The following is a 6,000-nucleotide window of genomic DNA, read 5'->3' on the forward strand; positions in this document are numbered from 1 at the left end:
CATAAACATCCCTTGGCACAAAAGGTAAAATCAAACACCAGAGGAGAGATGTCAGAGAGAGAGGGAGTACTAGCCTAGACCTGATTCTGTGGGTTCAGTAATCTTTCTTCAAACTACCTGCCAAAGGCAAACCAAACCAGAGAATAACTGAGCTGGGAGAACTGGCCACACCCCTTTCATTGTACAAGTGCTTTTTTTTAACTTGAAAGCCTTCTGTCTGAGGCAGTATCTGTTAGCTATTATCAACTTGGCCATAAAACCCTTCACCTCAGATTTCTCAGAGTCTGTGTCATTCTCTTAAAAAAAAACAAAGCACAGTATAACCTTGTTAAAGGAGCAGCTTTGTCACAATCTGAAAAAGTTGATTTTTTAAAAAAAATCTGTAAATAATATGGTGCCAGCAAGTGTAAACTCACCACTGGCCCAGCAAGTCTGGAAATACATTTTGCTACCTGCCAGAAGTTGGTTGGTTTCAATTCTTTTATTTTCCTCAGGAGTTCCTCTCCACAGGTTCCACACATCTGTGCAGCATTCCCAGGGATTAAATACTTTGGTTTTTCCATTCTTCCGATCCCTCACTGAAAACAAAATAAACTAGTTATTTGATTTCACTTATTTGAATACCTCCCCACCGCGCCCCCCCCCCCCCCCCCCCCCACCCCCACCCACACCAATGTAATCTCTGTATGCATGTTTAGATCTATTTCTACACCCAGTCTTTTGATAAGGGTTTAACATCTAAAATAAAATTGTTCTTCCAGAGATCGACATTGACATTGAGGATTCAGAATCTTTGCAGGACTGTTGCGTTTAAGAAATCAAATATTAATTATAGGGTTGGGATCTTGGGGGTTAGGGTTTTGATGAAAATGTTAGCTCAGCTTATCTCTTTGAAACGCTGACTGACCTGGCAATTTGCTCTGTTTATTTCAGATTTCCACCAAGTGCAGCATTTTGCTTTTGCAAGTTTTGTAAGTTGACTGTGTACGTGTTTAAAAGTTCCATTTCAGTAGTGAACAAAACGTAGCGAATGAACAATTCTTCAATGCTGCAGTGTTGGTTGGTATCAGCTTCAGTATTATGTCTCTGGGGTGAAGGATATACCCAGTAGCCTCTGTAGCATGTGAACCCAGATGTACTTACATTATTTCTGTTGGAGTGACTTGAGGTTCAATGGTTGCTTCTGGAATAAGGTCACTGAGATTCACTTGCGTACCTTAGTATGCTTTATACTTCACTCTCAGGATACGGATTTCACTGAAACATCCATATTCGCTGCTCCTGGTCAAACCATGAGAAGCTGGTCATGAGTGTTCTTCCCCAAACCATTGCAATTGATGTGATGAAGGTTCTGTGACAGTGTTGTCTCATGGTTGGAAAGAAAGTTTGAGTTATAAGGAGAGGTTGGAAAGGCTGGGACCTTTTTTCCTGGAGTCTAGGAAGGGTGACCTTGTAGAGGTTTATAAAATCATGAGAGGCATAGATAAAATAGAGAGCCAACAGCTTTTCCCCTGGGTAGGGGAGTCTAAAACTAGAGGGCATAGCTTTAAGATGAAAGGGGAGAGATACAAAAGGGTCCAGAGGGATAATGTTACCACACAGAGGTTGTGAGTAGAACATGCTGCCAGAGGTTTTGGTGGAGGCAAGCATAGTTCCATTATTTAAGAAACATTGGACAGGTACGTGGATGGGATGGGTGTGAAGGGATATGGACCAAAGACAGATAAGTGGGATTAATGTAACTGTGAAAACTGGGCAGCATGGACATGTTGGGCTGAAGGGCCTGTTTCCATGCTGTAAGCCTCTGTGACTCTTTGTCTAAACTTAGCCCTTAAATTCGACAACTTGACAAATACATATTATCTCAAATATTACAGATACAGAAGAGTGAAGGATGAGGCGAAGTAGCTGTGAGAGACATAGAAACACAGGAAGGAAGAGCAGGAACAGATCAAACAGCCCCTCAAACTTGCTTCACCATTTTGTATAATCATAGCTGACCATCCAATCCAGGACCATGGAGCTGTGTTCTCTCCATATCCTTTGAAATCTCTCACCATAAGAGCCACACACAACTCCATCTTGAAACCATTCAATGTTTTGGCCCTAACCACTTCCTGTGGAAGTGAATTCCACAGGCTGCCCATTCTCTGGGTGGAGACATTTCTCCCCATCACAGTCCTCACTGGCTTAAGTCATGTCTTTAGACTGTGACCCCCTGGTTGTGGAAATTGGAAGGAAAAATTAGAACTTCTCTGCCTAAGCAAATATGATTGAATTAAAAATGAATTGAATTCACAGAGAAGATTTTCAAGATAAAAGGATTTTCAAGATAAAAGTGACCTTAAATAAATGCAAGCTAGACACAGACATCTTCAACACTTAAACTGCAACAATGCTGCAGTGATTATAATAAGATCAACCAGGTGGACCTCAAAGAATACTAGTTCCCTGATTTGGGCTGTAAACCTGGTCCAATCAGGGACCCCTGGCTGACAGATAGAAACAGTTAAAAATCACACAACATGAGGTTATGGTCCAACAGGTCTATTTGGAGGCACTAGCTTTTGGAGCGCTGTTCCCTCATCAGGTGGCTGTGAGGGAACTGGATCAATGTCAAGGACTCTCTGTGTGTAATTAAAGGGTGACTTGGTGATGGGATACAGACCTCTGTGGAGTTATTCAAATATAAATAGTCAGATACAGTAGTACTTACACTTGATGTCACATAACCACTGCCTTGGAATTTGAAACTTACCAGTCATTTGTTAAACCTTAATCTATTTCAGTTCAATGCACAGTCTGATATATGTTTCTTAAATTGTGTCATCTGCATAATTGGACAGCCAGAAAGAAAATTAAGCAAACAACTTTCATAAGACAGGAAACATGGTAACTAATTTAGATTCCCTACAGTGTGGAAACAGGCCCTTCGACCCAACAGGTCCACACCGACCCTCCGAAGAGCAACCCACCCAGACCCATTACCCGACATTTATCCCTGACTAACGCACCTAACACTACAGGCAATTTAGCGTGGCCAATTCACCTGACCTGCACATCTTTGGACTGTGGGAGGAAACCGGAGCACCTGGATGAAACCCACGCAGACACGGGGAGAATGTGCAAACTCCACACAGACAGTTGCCCGAGGCAGGAATTGAACCCGGGTCCCAAGCACTGTGAGGCAGCACTGCTAACCACTGAGCCACCATGCCACCCCAGCAAGTGCCCACCATCAGGCATGTGATAAAGAGTAAGAACCTGTTTTAGAGATATTGATTAAAAGGTAAATATATGATATGACACTGGGGGGGTAACTCTCATGAACACAAGAAACATAGGTAGGAATACTCCAACAAGCCTGTTCCACTATTCCTTCCAATCATGGCCAACCTTCGATTTCAGCTTCTTTTTATCCACCTGCTCCCCAAATCCCTTGATTTCCAAAGATAAAAATCTATTTCAGCCTTAATCTATTTCAGCATTCTGCCATAGAGAAATCCATAGATTCACAACTCTTCAAGAGCACCACCACTTTCTGATCTTTATTTTTGATTTTGATTTGATTTATTCTTGTTACATGTTTCGAGATACAGTGAAAAATATTGTTTAGTGTGCTAACCAGACAAATCATACCTTACATCAGTACATTAGGGTACAGGAACAGGATGCAGAATAACATGTTATAGCTGCAGAGAAGGTGCAGAGAAGGATCAACTCTAATGTATGAGAGGTCTGTTCATAAGTATGCTGGTTTGGAAAATGTAGGGGGTGATGGATTCTCAGAGGAACGTAGCACGAACAGCCAAGTTTCCGGTATTGAGACTGGCTCTAATGCAACGAGGGGTACGTCGGGTTCCAAGCGATCGATTGTTTTAGGAGACGCTCTAATCCAAGATACAGACGTTTCTGTGGCCAGCAGTGAACAATCTGAATGGTATATTGCTTCCCTGGTACCAGGATCAAGGATGTCTCAGAGAGGGTGCAGAATGTTCTCAAGGGGGAGAGAGGCCAGCAAGAGGTCATTGTCCACATTGGAACCAACGACATTGGAAGGGAAAAGGTTGAGATTCTGAAGGGTGATTACAGAGAGTTAGGCAGAAATTTAAAAAGGAGGTCCTGGAGAGTAGTAATATCTGGATTACTCCCGGTGCAACGAGCTGGTGAGGTCAGGAATGGGAGGATACGCAGATGAATGCATGGCTGAGGAGCTGGTGTATGGGAGAAGAATTCACATTTTTGGATCATAAGAAGTTGTTTTTGGGTAGAAGTGACCTGTGCAAGAAGGATGGTTTGCACCTAAATTGGAAGGGGACTAATGTACTGGCAGGGAGATTTGCTAGAACTGCTCGGGATGGGGCATGTGACCCAGGGAGGTAGTGAGGAAAGATTTCAATCTGAGACTGGTACAGTTGAGAACAAAGGCGAGTCAAACAGTCAGGGCAGGCAGGGACAAAGCAGAGAACAAGGTAGGACTGATAAAGTAAACTGCATTTATTTCAATGCAAGCGGCCTAACAGGGAAGGCAGATGAACTCAGGGCATAGTTAGGAACATGGGACTTGGATATCATAGCAATTACAGATATGTGGCTCAGGGCTCGACATGATTCACAGCTTAATGTTCCAGGATACAACTGCTACAGGAAGGATAGAAAGGGAGGCAAGAGAAGAGGGGGAGTGACGTTTTTGATAAGGGATAGCATTACAGCTGTGCTGAGAGTATTCCCGGAAACACATCCAGGGAAGCTATTTGGGTGGAAGTGAGAAATAAGAAAGGAATGATCACCTTATTGGGATTGTGTTATATATCCCCTAATAGTCAGAGGGAAATTGAGAAACAAATTTGTAAGGAGATCTCAGTTATCTATAAGAATAATAGGGTAGTTATGGTAGGGGATTTTAACTTTCCAAACATAGACTGGGACTACCATAGTGTTAAAGGTTCAGATGGAGAGGAATTTCTTAAGTGTGTACAAGAACATTCTCTGATTCAGTATGTGGATGTACCAACTAGAGAAGGTGCAAAACGTGATCTACTTTTGGGAAATAAAGCACGGCACGTGACTGAGGTGTCAGTGGGGGAGCACTTTGGGGCCAGCGACCATAATTCTATTAGTTTTAAAATAGCGATGGAAAAGGAGACCAGATGTAAAAGTTGAAGTTCTAAATTGGAGGAAGGCTAATTTTGACAGTATTAGGCAAGAACTTTCAAAAGCTGATTGGGGGGACAGATGTTCTCAGGTAAAGGGACGGCTGGAAAATGGGAAGCCTTCAGGAATGAGATAAGGAGAATCCAGAGAAAGTATATTCCTGTTCGGGTGAAAGGAAAAGCTGGTAGGTATAGGGAATACTGGATGACTAAAGAAATTAAGGGTTTGGTTAAGAAAAAGAAGGAAGCATATGTCAGGTATTGACAGGATAGATTGAGTGAATCCTTAGAAGAGTATAAAGGCATTAGGAGTATACTTAAGAGGGAAATCAGGAGGGCAAAAAAGGGACATGAGATAACTTTGGCAAATAGAATTAAGGAGAATCCAAAGGGTTTTGTACAAATATATTAAGGATAAAAGGGTAACTAGGGAGAAAATAGGGTGACTCAAAGGTATTTGTGTGGAGCTGCAGGAGATGGGGATATAGTAAATGAATATTTTGCATCTGTATTCACTGTGGAAAAGGACATGGAAGATTTAGAAAGTAGGGAAATTGATGGTGACGTCTTGAAAAATGTCCATATTATAGAGGAGGAAGTGCTGGATGTCTTGAAATGCATAAAAGTGGATAAATCCCCAGGACCTGATCAGGTGCACCCTGTAACTCTATGGGAAGCTAAGAAAGTGATTGCTGGGTCTCTTGCTGAGATATTTGTATCATCAATAGTCACAGGTGAGGTGCCGGAAGACTGGAGGTTGGCAAACGTGGTGCCACTATTTAAGAAGGGTGGTAAGGACACACCAGGGTACTATAGACCAGTGAGCCTGACCTTGGTGGTGGGCAAG

The 6,000-nt window shown here is 42.5% G+C and overlaps 1 pseudogene; it reads right to left on the reverse strand.

Moving 5' to 3' along the window:
* Positions 1–563, reverse strand: part of LOC148141858 (multidrug and toxin extrusion protein 1-like) — a 47,379-nt pseudogene extending 46,816 nt beyond the window's left edge.
* Positions 564–6,000: the final 5,437 nt, after the last annotated feature.

This window comes from Chiloscyllium plagiosum, unplaced genomic scaffold (assembly GCF_037043375.1).
Source record: "Chiloscyllium plagiosum isolate Xiang-an unplaced genomic scaffold, Cpla_swu_hap1 HiC_scaffold_31, whole genome shotgun sequence".
In the NCBI taxonomy this organism is placed as follows: domain Eukaryota; kingdom Metazoa; phylum Chordata; class Chondrichthyes; order Orectolobiformes; family Hemiscylliidae; genus Chiloscyllium; species Chiloscyllium plagiosum.